Source organism: Dromiciops gliroides, chromosome 3 (assembly GCF_019393635.1).
Source record: "Dromiciops gliroides isolate mDroGli1 chromosome 3, mDroGli1.pri, whole genome shotgun sequence".
NCBI lineage: Eukaryota > Metazoa > Chordata > Mammalia > Microbiotheria > Microbiotheriidae > Dromiciops > Dromiciops gliroides.
The window spans coordinates 665,552,291-665,566,132 of record NC_057863.1 but is presented as its reverse complement, the minus strand read 5'-3'; positions in this window follow the sequence as shown (position 1 = coordinate 665,566,132).

The following is a 13,842-nucleotide window of genomic DNA, read 5'->3' as shown; positions in this document are numbered from 1 at the left end:
TTCTTTTTGATAGATTGATTATCACTTCAAGTATCTGTTATTGTCATTATGCTAGATAGAAAATTCATGTACAAGATGATGTGGTTTGCTTGCTCAAAGAAGATTCTGTAATAATTTCTAATATTATCAGCCATTTACATTTATGTCATTGTGACTATGTATACTCTGGGTATAGTTTGGAATTATTGTATATATTACAAGTATATCCTAAGTTATGCAGCATAACACACTTTTTTCCCTTTTTTTTCTTTTTTAAGCAACAAACATTTATTTTATTTTTTCCAGTTACATGTAAGGGTAGTTTTCAACATTCATTTTCATAAGATTTAGAGTTCCAAATTTTTCTACCTCCCTCCCTCCCTTTCCTCCCCCTTCCACAAGATTGCAACCAGGTTATATATATACAATCCACAAGTGTTCTTTTTATCAATTCTTTCTATGGGGGTGAATAATAAGCTTCCTCATTAGATCCTTGGGATTGTCTTGGATCATTGCATTGCTGAGAGTAGTTAAATCATTCACATTTGCTCATTGAACAATACTGCTGTCACTATGCACAATGTCCTCCCAACTCTGCTCGCTTCATTATACATCGATGTTCATTAGTCATTCCAGGTTTTTCTGGGATCATCCTGTTCGTAATTTCCTATAGCACATGACCATTCCACCACAATCATATAGCACAGTTTTTCCATCATTTCTCAATTGATGGACATTCCCTTGATTCTCAATTCTTAGCATCCACAAAGAGTTGCTATAAATATTTTTTGTACAATTTCCCCCCTTTTCTCTTTTTCATGATTGCTATTGTTAACGGTTTCCCTTCCATCCTATTCCCTTCCCCATGATATTTATTTTATTATCCATCTTCTTTCATCCTATCACTCTTCAAAAGGGATTTGCTTCTGTCTGTCCCCTCCCCCACTCCGCCCTTCCTTCTTTTGCCCCTCTCTCTTTATCCCCTTCCCCTCCTATTGTCCTGCAGGGTTAGAGAGATTACTCCACCCAATTGAGTGTGTACATTATTCCCTCCTTGAGCCAATTCTAATGAGATTGAAGTCTTTGAGCCAATTCTGATGAGTGTTAGGCTCATTTACTGCCCAGATTAAATAGGTTACTCCACCCAGTTGGGTGTGTGTATGTTAGTCCCTCCTTGAGGCAGCTCTGATGAGTTTAAGGTCTGAGCCTTTTGTGATGAGTGTAAAATTCATTTACTGCCCTGCTCCTCTCCCATCTTTTCCCCCACTCCATAAGCCTTTTCCTGTTTCATTCATGTAGGATTTCACCTGTGTCCTCCCCCCTCCCCCAGTGCATTCCCCTCACTCCTCAATTTAACCCTAAGGATGTCATCATGGGGCAGCTATGTGACACAGTGGACAAAGCACCACCCCTGGACCCAGGGGGATCAGAGCTAAAATCTGGCCTCAGACACAAGACAGTCACCTACTGTATGACCCCAGGTATGTCCCCCAACTCCAATTTTTTATAGTTCTCTAGGGTCTTGTATTTGAAAGTCAAGTTTGCCATTCAGTTTAGGTCTTTTCATCACAAATATCTGAAAGTCTTTTTCATTAAAGTCCCATTTTTTCCGCTGAAAGATTATGCTGAGTTTTTCTGGGTAGGTGATTCTTGGTTGTAATCTCATTTCCTTTGCCCTCTGGAATATCATATTCCATGCCCTCCGGTCCTTTAATGTAGAAGCTGCTAGATCCTGTGCTATCCCGACTTGGGCTCCACAGTACTTGAATTCTTTCTTTTTGGCAGCTTGCAATATTTTCTCCTTGACCTGAGAGCTCTGGAATTTGGCTATAATATTCCTAGGGGTTTTCCTTTTGCGATCTCTTTCTGGAGGTGATTGGTGGATTCTTTCAATTTCTATTTTAGATTCTTCTTCTAGAATTTCAGGGCAATTTTCCCTGATAATATCTTGGAAGATGATGTCTAAGCTCTTTATTGATCATGGTTTTCAGGTAGACCAATAATTTTCAAATGATCTCTCCTGGACCTATTTTCCAGGTCGGCAGTTTTTCCCAGAAGATATTTCACATTGCCCTCTATTTTTTTATTCATTTGGATTTGCTTTATTGTGTCTTGGTTTCTCATAAAGTCACTGGCTTCCTTTTGTTCAATCCTAATTCTTAGGCAATTATTTTCATCAGAGAGCTTTTCCATTTGGCCAATTTGGCTTTTCAAGCTGTTGACTTTTTTCTCATGTCTTTCCTGTATCATCCTCATTTCTCTTTCCATTTTTTCCTCTACCTCTCTAACTTTATCTTCAAAGTCCTTTTTGAGCAGCTCTATGGCCCGAGACCAATTCATATTTTTCTTGGAAGCTTTAGATATAGGGGCTCTGATGTTGACATCTTCCTCTGAGAGTGCACCTTGATTTTCCTTGTCACTAGAAAAACTTTCTATGGTCCTCACCTTTTTCTTGAAGTGGGGCACTGTTTCCAGGCTGCAGTATCCCAAGCTTAAGAAGTCCCAGGTGGTATGATTTAAGGAGGATCAGGTTCTTCACTCACCCGCCTATTCCCTGGTCCTAGATGACCCCAGACCAACTTGCTAATCAACCAGTTTTGTGTGTTGTGGTTGTTAGCTCCAATGAGCCTGTGCCCCTCCCCCACCTGGGTCACTGCTACTCAAGCCTGCCTTCTGGTTCCCAGCAGGGGTGAAAAACACAAGTTCTGCCTCAGCACCAGCATAGACCTCTGTAGTCTCTCCCCTGCCCAGGGGTCAGCCCACTCACCAGACTGTGAGCTTGGTTCCAGATGACACTGGTGCTTCAGCTGATTCAGAGGCTCTGGGGGTCTGCTTCTCTGGTGAGGCCTGCCTAGGACTGGATCTGTGTCAGGGTGACTGTGGGGTTGGGCCCGACTCCTGTATCAGCACAGCAGCTCCCTCCTTCTGACCTTCCAAGCCATTCTTGGTTAGAAGATGATTTTGGCACATTCTTCTGTGAGTTTTGCTCCATAACACACATTTTTACCATCATATTGTCTTTGGTGAAATTAATATGAGATTTATGAATTATGGAAACTTAGCATTTCAGGGACTAATTGCTCTTACAATGAGCTTGATGGAGATGGTTTAACTCCACAATGTAGGCCCTGGAGAGAATGTATGTACAACAGAAGGAGAGACAGGTACACATGAGATGTCCTGATGGAAGCTGAAGGAACAGCCAAATACAATAAGGAAGTCCATAGTTTGCTTATGATAGCAACTATGTAGACCACAATTGCTGGACATAGTCCAGTTTCTTCCTCTCTCCCTCCAAAAAATGGCCCGGTGTCGTGGAAGTGCCAACACATGCACCTGGTTTAACTTGGTTTTTTTGTTTGTTTGTTTTTTTCACTCAGTCTGGTGGCATGGTCAGAATCCATCCACCTGGGGCCTAGCAAAATTACTGGATGTTTACAGAACCACGCAATGTGGTATGGTAACCTTTCTATAACATTTTCAGATGTCATCAAGGACACATTACTAAATTTGGCCTTGATTGAGACACATGGTGGTAAAAAGTGTTATAGATTGCATAACTGTCTCAACTCTATATTGCATATGGGTATAAGTACCCTCCAATGGGGGGAATATAATATGCTGTATGTATCAAGTTTAAATATATTTTGAAGAACTCTCACTGTTTAATTTGATCATTGACCATGCTATACTAAAGATTAGTGAAAATCCAGCAGTTAAACAGCTAAAGAAGTAAAAGTATCCAGAGACAACCAGAGTCCAGAATCTGGACCAGGGTCCAGTTTCCCTGAAGACATCTCAACATTCAAAGAAGACAAGATTTCAAAGACTTGAACATTTTTGTTTTTTCCTTCTGTTATTATATACACCATCTGTAATGTATATTCTCTGCAGAGGTGCTCCCTCTGTAGACATTATCAAAGTGCAGGTCCATGAAGGACTGTACCTCTCGACAAAATTTTCCCTTTCTCCCTTTCCTATATTGTTATTAACATATTGTTTGTTAGCATAGGGTATATGATACTCTGTTGTTTTTTACTGTTTCATCAAGGAAACACTGTTTCTCGATGAAACAAAGGGGGGAATGTGATAAAATAATGGAATTTGGCAGACACCTAGGGGTCCCACCTGATTGATTTGTTATTGTTTGAATTGGGTGAGAATGAGAGGCTGACTAAGTACCTATTTGGGGATGATTAGATTGTAGCCACACCTGGCCTACCCTGAGTGATGTGTTAGTGTACTACTGACGTCAATCTCAGACTTGCAGCTTGAAGGGACTCCCTTTTGGGGGAGGGAGACAAAAAGTAGAAAAAGGGAACGCTCGCTGAGAGGAGCTTTTTTTCCTGTTGGTGAGCTTCCAAGAGCAAACTGGAGAGGGACTGCACAGCTGACTTCCATAGAAACTATAGTCCCCAGGTGGTGAGTTAATAGAAACGAGGCCTGCTCTTCGAACTAGCTGAGCTGGAAGCAAGTTTGGGGATTGAGTCAGTCTTTGCTAGAGCCAGGGAGCTCATCCATTTTTCTTTTCCCATATTCCCTTGTCCCTGACTTTATTAACTTCATCTTTGTTGTATATTTTATCCCCACTAATAAAACCTGGTTTGTTGGTGGAAAAGAGGCTGTTAATCTCCTTTCTTATTAGCCTGGGAGAAATAACTAAAAAAGGCAGTTTGGAAGAGAAGAAACTTTGGACCTAGAGGTTCCTCATTTTCTGAACCCCAATATTATGGCGAGCCACCCAATTAACTCTTCTATAATAAATTTGGCCCTTACAAAGTTGAAAAGGTGTTCTGGTTTTGATTTTGACTATTTCCTCTGTGAGAAATGCTCCATTTGGACACTTACTTTATCCCAATCCATATTAATCATTCTGCTAGGATTCCATAGTAGTAGATATTATAAGTTCTTCTTGATTTGGATGAAATTAGAACATGACAATACCCAGGGACTGTTCATCTTGCACTTGGGAGAGCTGATTGATGACAATCTTCTTCATTGAGATCATGGAGCACGTGAAGAATGGATTGTCGAAGACATAGCTAACATGTAAATAATGAAGACATTCGCCCCTAAGGTTCTTTGGAACCTTCTGAGTTGTGGAAGTCAGGAAGCCAAAGATAATGGACGCTGACCCTGATGTCAGCTGAAGCAAGAGGAGAATAAACCCCTGCATCTATCAGTGTATGTGTGTAAGATTTCAAGAAGGAGAAAATAGTTTAGTCCCTGCCATTGTGTCATTTGAAATATTGGGGAGAAGCCTGTCCCTGTTCTATGTTATTGGGGAACTCAGCTGGGGTTTCTAATATATATTGCTACTTTTAAATTAGAGGCTATTGCACCAGTTTTTGGCATTAAGCATTTATTAGTCATATTAAATGGGGGCAGCTGGGTGGCACAGTAGATAAAGCACTGGCCCTGGATTCAGGAGGACCTGAGTTCAAATTCAGCCTCAGACTCTTGACAGTAGCTGTGTGACCCTGGGCAAATCACTTAACCCTCATTGTCTATGCCCCCCCCCCCAAAAAAAATCATATTAAATGTTAGTAAAGAGAGAGCACATGGCTCTGAATTAGAGTTCAGAGGGCCTATATTACCTAGATAAAGAGGAGAGTGAGGGGGGACACGTGGTTGCCCCCTCCAGTGTCCCAGCCGAGAGAACATTCTTCAGTCCAGAGGAGAGATGGCCCTTACACACTGTCCCAAGCTAATTGGCTAACATCATTCAAATCTGTTGGTTTACTGGACCTGAGGGTGGTCCATATTAAAATGAGCAGAAAAAGCCTTCATTCTAATTTAATAATATAATAGAAATGTTAGAAATGGTTATTAATACAATAGAAAATAATCATCTTTCTCAGTGCTTTAACTGTTTCAAGAAGAAAGTGAGGGACCCCATGAGGTAAAGATGAAGGGGACAGCCAGTACATAGACAGAGTTACTAGGAGTACAAGGCACCGAAGAGGCTAGTTTGGCTAGATGGTACATTCTGGAAAAAAGAGGAATAAGTTTGGTGGGGCTGGAGAGCTAGGGTGTGGAAAAACTATAAAAAGGGCTTTCCAAGATTCATAGAGGAGTTTAGGATTGATCCCAGGGGCAACAGAGGACCACTGTAGTTTATTGATTAAATATGAGAGTGAAGTTATGAAATCCGTGCTTTAGAAAAATCACTTTGGAGTCTGGAGGATTGGTGTGGAGACTGGGAGAGCAACCAATTTGGAGGAGGGTGCAATAGTCTAGGGAAGATGTGATAAGGCTCTGAAATGAAGAAAATTGATAATATGTGGTTCCATTTATTAATTGATGTTACTCTGTAATCTATCCTGTTCCCTATTTCTCAGACTAGCTCATGAGTTGTAGTGGAATAACATGATCACTTCTGGTCCATGGGGCATTTGCTTGCTAACCTGGGACTCTTGCCTCTATTTACAGATAAAGAACCAGTTTGAGCTAGCCCCTCCCAAGGGGATAGCTCTCTTGTCTTTCAGTCTCCTTGTCAAAATTAAGGGTAATTCAGTCTCCATGAGGGGGAAGCCAAATGAGGGAACCTAACTGGGATGATTCTGATTTTCTGGCCAAGATGACTAGAAGTAGCTGACCCCCAAAAGGCAATTAGCATTCCTTAATTGTCAGAGGGGCTGTGATCGCTACTCCTGAAGGCCAATCAACTTTCTCTGGCTGTAGACTAATCAATCACATGAGGATTACTCTCTGCAAGCAATAGGGAGGAGCTCAGGTAACTCTTAACCTGCCTCGTTATTAAATGTCTTACCAATCAGGCTTGTCTTACCTTTGCTGGGGGAGGTCCCAATGCTGGACTGTCAGGTCAATCAGAAGGAGCACATACATAGGTTTAAAAGATTTTGTCACCGTCACTGGGTTCTTTGGTTATTGAGAGAAGCCATTGACCCAGTGTATTGGTTCTTGCTTGCCTAACCAATAATCTGATGGTGTGCAGCACCCAGCCTAACCCACTATACCCATCACTGTGAATACATTATCTCGCCCTGGGGAAGACTAAGGCAGCCTTTGTTAATGTTTACTCACCATAGAATGAAGGCATTAACTGTGTGACTAGGGAACAGGGATGGCTTTTCTCTCCTTTCTGAAGAAGCGTATCATGCCTTGCTTTTGCACCAGAGGCAGCTAGGTAGCTTGTGGACCTGAAGTCAGGTACACCTGAATTCAAATCCTCAGATGCTAGCAATGTGACCCTGGGCAAGTCACTTATCCTTGGCGTGCCTCAGTTTCCTTATCTGTAAAATGAGGATAAAAATAGTTCCTGCCTCCACAAGATAAAAATAGGATAGTTATTTACTTTGCAAACCACAAAATGCTGTATAAATGGCTATTATTAGTCAACCCCGACACTTGCCCTTATGTGTGGGGATCTTAAATTCTGTGTCAGGAACATGGTTGTCAAGCAGCATCAAGTCAAAGACAGATCCACCAGAGCCACTGTCTCTACCAGAAACTTGTTTCCAGTCAACCTCAATTCATTCATGGCCACATTCTGCACTTAATCAATCTCATGGTGCCAAAGCTGCCCAACTCCCATCTTCTCCACTCCAGTTCTTAGGACAGTTCGATGGCACACTGGATCTAACACTGGGCCTGGAGTCAGGAAGACTTGGGTTCAAATCCAGCCTCCAGATATGTGACCCTGGATAAGTCACTTAACCTGTTGGCTACAGTTTCCTCAACTGTAAAATGGAGATAATAACAGCATCCCAGGGTTGTTGTAAGGATCAAATGAGATGGTATTTGTAAAGTGCTTAGCACAGTGCCTAACACATAGTAGGTTCTTAATAAAGGCTTATTTCCTTTTAGAGCTCTAGGGGTATTCCTGAATATTTGGGGGTGTTTTCTCTAGCACTGAAGCTCACAAATCCACCCAGTATGCTTCTTGCCATAATTGTCAGTTGATTGTCATATATATATATATATATATATATGACATATGCATGTATGTGTATGTGTATACACACACACACACACACACGCACACTAGTGTTGCCATGTAGTTGAGGGGGGAACTTTCCTTTGGTTCCCATCATAGGAAATAACAGCTGTCATTTCAGGCTGTGTATATGTATGTGTTGGTAGTGGAGAGATACTGTATAGAGAACTTACTATCTAGAAAAGTGGGGTTTGGGTCAATAGTACTTTTCATTTCCATAGCCCTGCACTTTGAATCAAGTTGTCACTGCCCCCAAGAAGCTGTAATCTTAGGAACACTTACCTAAAACAAAAACATTATATTGTGGGGCAGGAGAAGGAAAAGGGTGAGGAGGGCAGCTAGGTGGCACAGTGGATAAAACACTGGTTCTGGATTCAGGAGAACCTGAGTTCAAATCTGATCTCAGACATTTGAAACTTACTAGCTGTGTGAGCCTGGGCAAGTCACTTAACCCTCCTTGCCCTGCCCAAAAAACAAAACAAAACAACAACAACAACAACAAGAGTATAGCTGGCCAAATTCAGCATGAAGGAAAATGACTGACTGATGAAGAAAAGGGTGAGAGGAAACCATGTGCAAAATAGGAATGGAATCTGTTGGAAAAGGGGAATGTGGCATATTAAACCAAAAGCTGACTTTGAATTAAAAAAAAAAAGTGAAGTGATCCACATCAGGAGAACATTGTACACAGTAACAGTAATATTGTAACACTGATCAACTGTGAAAGACTTAAGTTACTCGATCAAGACAATTATCCAAGACAATTCTAAAGGAGCCATGATTAAAAATGCTATCCACATCCAAAAGGAGAAGTGATGTTACAGGGGGAAGTTGGTGGTGGTGTGGGGGTCCTTAGGTATTCCTCTTTAAAGAATGACACCCAGGGGGGCAGCTAGGTGGCGCAGTGGATAGAGCACCGGCCCTGGATTCAGGAGTACCTGAGTTCAAATCCGGCCTCAGACACTTGACACTTACTAGCTGTGTGACCCTGGGCAAGTCACTTATCCCACACTGTCCTGCAAAAAAAAAAAAAAGAAAAGAAAAAAGAATGACACCCAGGGCAGTTAGGTGGCATAGTGGATAAAGCACCAGCCCTGGATTCAGGAGGACCTGAGTTCAAATTGTGTTGTTTAAAATATAAATTGTGGGTTCTAATCTGTCCCCCCTCCCCCATCTTAGGGGGAAGCTGGCTAAAATTACTGATAAATTCAGCAAGAGTTTAGGCTTTTAAAGATTTATTAAAATATATATCATAAGTTAGTGAAGAGAGATTGAGAATAGATTCCTTACAGCATGGAAATTCTAGCTCAGATCTAATTCAGTATAGCCAGAGAGAAAGAAAGCAATGTTCTTTCCTAGCAGCCCATGTGAAATCTCTCACCACCAAGCTGCTGTCTGAATGACTAAGAGGTGCTGCCCCTGTTCTCCATCTGCCACCACACTTGTTCCTCCTCACCAAAAAAAGAGTTCTTCTATGATTGAGCATCCACTTCCTAGTTCCTCTCTCCCACCCCAAAGAGGAGGTCCTTCAAGCTGGTTGGTTGAAAGTGGTCTCTTGCTGATCTTAGTAGTACACCAACACATCACTCAGGGCTGGCCAGATGTGGCCTCCATCCAATCATCCTTAAGTAGGTACTTAGTTTCTCATTCTCACCCAATTCAAACAATACTAAATCAATCAGGTGGGGCCCCTGGGTGTCTGCCAAATTCCATTTTTTTATCACAAAATCCATCCTCAGACACTTGACACTAGCTGTGTGACCCTGGGCAAGTCACTTAATCCTCATTGCCCTGGGGGAAGGAAAAAAAAAGAATGATACCTGCTTGCACACAAATCCAATTAGAATAAAATAGTCTTTTATTTAGGTGCTAGAGAATTTCCATTGTATTCCCTTTCTCTCTTCCTTGTTTTTTTTTTGGGGGGGGCAATGGGGGTTAAGTGACTTGCCCAGGGTCACACAGCTAGTAAGTGTCAAGTGTCTGAGGCCAGATTTGAACTCAGGTCCTTCTGAATCCAGGGCTGGTGTTTTATCCACTGTGCCACCTAGCTGCCCCCTCTTCCTTGTTTTTGATGCTTCCTCTTTCAAGTTTTTGACATAAAACATTTTCATTACAGCAAGGTGAGGTGCAGAGTTGTAATATGACTAACTGCTCAATCATTCGTGATAACTTTCTGTATCTGTCCCAAACTGATGTACCATCACTAATTGTTGAACCATGTTTGCTGTTTTAATTCAAAGGTTTCCAATCTTTCCTGAAGGAAAGATCAATCATGTATTCTCAGCAGGACATTTCCCATGAATTCTTATCAAACTGAGATCCAATGGACTCCCATTGTTGTCTTTGTGAACATTAGGGCAGCTGGGTGGTGCAGTGGATAGAGCACTGGCCCTGAAGTTGGGAGAACCTGAGTTCAAATCTCATCTCAGACTCTTACTAGCTATGTGACCCTGGGCAAGTCACTTAACTCTTATTGCCTCAAACATTTGGAGCCATATCCAGTCATCCTCATGTATATCTTGCAACTGGACCCAGATGGCTCTGGAGGAGAGAGTGAGGCTGGTGACCTTGCACCTTGTATTATTCTGACTCACTTAAATCCAATTCAGTGCAAGTGATGATATCACCTTGATGTCATGGTCCTCTCTGGAGAACAAAGGACAACCACCAACAATATAAACATTTATGTGTCTTTGCTTTCTACAATTGGTCCTCTTATCTATGCAAATGCTCGTTTTCATATTTTTTCACAGTTGAAAGTACCAAATTTCTTGTGATCCATTGTTTCATTTTACTGTAATCACTATGCATATTAATGCCATAGTGAATGGATTTTTTGGCATTTGAAGTCCTTTGCTTAAGAAACTTGCCCTAATAAATTCACTCTTTAACATGGTGTTGATCGATGATTCATCTACTCTTGCAAATTGGCTTACTGTTTTTTTTCTAAATCATGTCTTTTGATGTCTTTTGAAATTGTGGATGGTTTCTTAGAAGTAGTTGACCTTGGCTTATCAGGATTATTTTTAAGGGATTTTGTCTTTTTCATTCCACAAATGTGTTTAAGATGCCTAAGAAGTCCACTGGTTAATGCTACTTTACATTTCAGTGATCTGAAATATATCTGGCAGTGAGTTGACTGACTCCTTTTATCATTCCTAAAATATTTCCAACATTCTTCATGCTTTTTACTCATTATTCTAGACATCTAAAATTTGTTTCGTAATTAAAAACCTAAAGTTTAGTCATATTTACAAAAAAGTATAGGGTATAGTGAATATTCAAATACTGGAAAATACCAATGAAAATTTCTGGGAAGTATTCAAATAATGTAGCATTCAGATCTCCTAGCAAGGTTAACAGTACTACTCAGAATTACAAGTCTAAATGACCAATTTGAGAACTTATTTTGCTTCCAAAACTTGTTATTTCTATTATTTCTTTAATGCTATGCATGGGTTTTTTAGAAAGTATACGGGGTGGGGGTAGGGGGGACTGTTAGGTGGTGCAATGGATAAAGCACCAGCCTTGGATTCAGGAGGACCTGAGATCATATCCAGCAAATCTAGCCTCAGATAGTTGACACTAGCTATGTGACCCTGGGCAAATCACTGAACCCTCATTGCCCCACAAAACAAAAACAAACAAACAAACAAAATATACTGTGTATATGGATGTATTGATATTTACTATTAATTATTTATAATTATTATAAATAAATTTTTATTTAATTTGTAAGAATGACTCACCATCATTGAACCACAAACAAAATAACATGGCAACAGTTACAAGAAAGACTAATTAGGACTGCTTTTCTCTTACATGTTCTTGTCCAAATTACTGGAAATGTTGAATGTTGACTTCAACCTTTGGAGCCATACATTTGCTTTTCCTGCTCTCCACTTGATCTCAGTGAATTCCTATATTGACTATTAACCTTGACTATTCCTATTGTAATGATTGGAATGACGCCACCTACTGGAGACTTGCTGTGGGAAAGCTCCACCATGAGGAAAATGCCTCAGAGGCATTGTGGCTTTTCCTTGGCGTCAGGAAATGACGTTTGCTCATGGGTGCTGTCTATCAAGGCTACCAGCCAATCAACTTGAGGAGCCTCCTATGGTCTGGGAGGAGACAGGAAGGAGGAAAGGGAGCCTGTGCAGAGAGCGCTGGGGCTTTTTGGCTTCCTGACTTGATGGTGGTGGCGGCAGAGGACTTCACAGGAAATTTGAGGAAAGATAGGAATGCCAGGCTGTTGGAATTCTGTTCTCAATCTTTTTCTTTCTATTTTCCAATAAACCCTTAAAAACCTAAACTCATTTTATCAGTGATTTTTAGTCAGTTTCAGGCATTTTCCTCATGGTGGAGCTTTCCCACAGCAAGTCTCCAGTAGGTGGCGTCATTCCAATCATTACACTATATTTACTGTTAACCTTTAATTCTCCCAAGAGAATTACAATATTTTTTCCTGGTTTTTCTTGAGATGCAGAAAAACTATGTGTGTGTGTATTCACACACACAAGCATATACATATATATGTATGTATATATTGGTGTGTATATATATATATATATATATATATATATATATATATATATATACATATAAATATACATTCTCTCTCTCTCTTTATATATATATTGGAAATGGAAATGCTGGGGAGGAAATTCCACATGGAAATGCTATGCATTGTATTGTCTTTGAAAGGTCCTAACTAGTCTATGGGGCAATTTTGTGCCTGACAAAGCTTGCCCATTATGGAAACTACCTGGTATGGGGGAGCTTCCATTGATTTGCTATACTGTGCAAGGCTTGTATATTAAAATTTCCTAGGAAGACTATCCCCCTTGCTGAAGATCTTGGAAGCAAAGTTCAACATGATACCATCATATTTCTATCAGAAATTTTCTGATCTGAGGGCCCAGTGGGGTATTAGTCCTCCTTCAACCAGTCTTTCCGCTGACATACTGGTAGTAAGTCTTGATGCCTCTTCATGTTCTGAGACTGTAAACCAATAATTCACGGCTAAGCATGGCTTTCCCCCAGATAGCAAGAAGTTTGGTAGAAAGTTGTAAGTATCATTCTCTAGCATTCTGTCCATGTGCTAGGAAATGGTTGTGCTGACTACTGTGAGCCTACCACTTGGGCCTCAAGTTCCTAGTAGGTTTAAGAATGTGTGTCTTGTTCTGGTCCCCCTGACCACTCTGCTCTTCTGATCAGTATAGTAAAATTTTAAGTAGGCAGTATAAAGGGGCGATAGCAGGAAATAATATTTCAGAGGAGAACCTGGAAGTCATGTACAAACTCCCAAAGATCAAAGGAACACAATTCACAAACTGTATCATGTATTGACCCAAATTCACATCCTGTCAATATGTGCTGAACCGGCAGAAGGTTCTGCTTTCAGGGATCTGGTCCTGTGCAATGTAAATTCCAGACAAAGTACAGACCATCACAGTTCCAGACCAGCAAAACATCAAAAAGGTGCTGATACCTTTGAGATGTAACTGTGAAGTTTTACTAATAACTGAGACATTTGCATATGTTCATGAACTAGCCCCAAGGTGGCACTGATAGGAATTGGTATATTTCTCAAAAAAAAAAAAAAACCAAACCAAAAAAAAACTTATAAAAATGACATCTCAAACCTCTGCCCCTTCTCACTCTCTCCCCCAAGTTTTCTTCCATCTGCTTCCAATTCATGGTTACATAAGTAACTCATCCCCTCTCCATCCTCTTCCTCACACTGTCTGCCTCCCTTTACAACTCCATTCCTCCACTCCCAAGCTCTGTTGTCTGCCTCTGTAAACCCACTTGTCATTGCTTGTCTTTGTATTTCCTTTGCTGTTTGCCTTTACTTCAGTTGTGGTTATTAAAGTGTGATTGCCACCTCATTTCCTGCT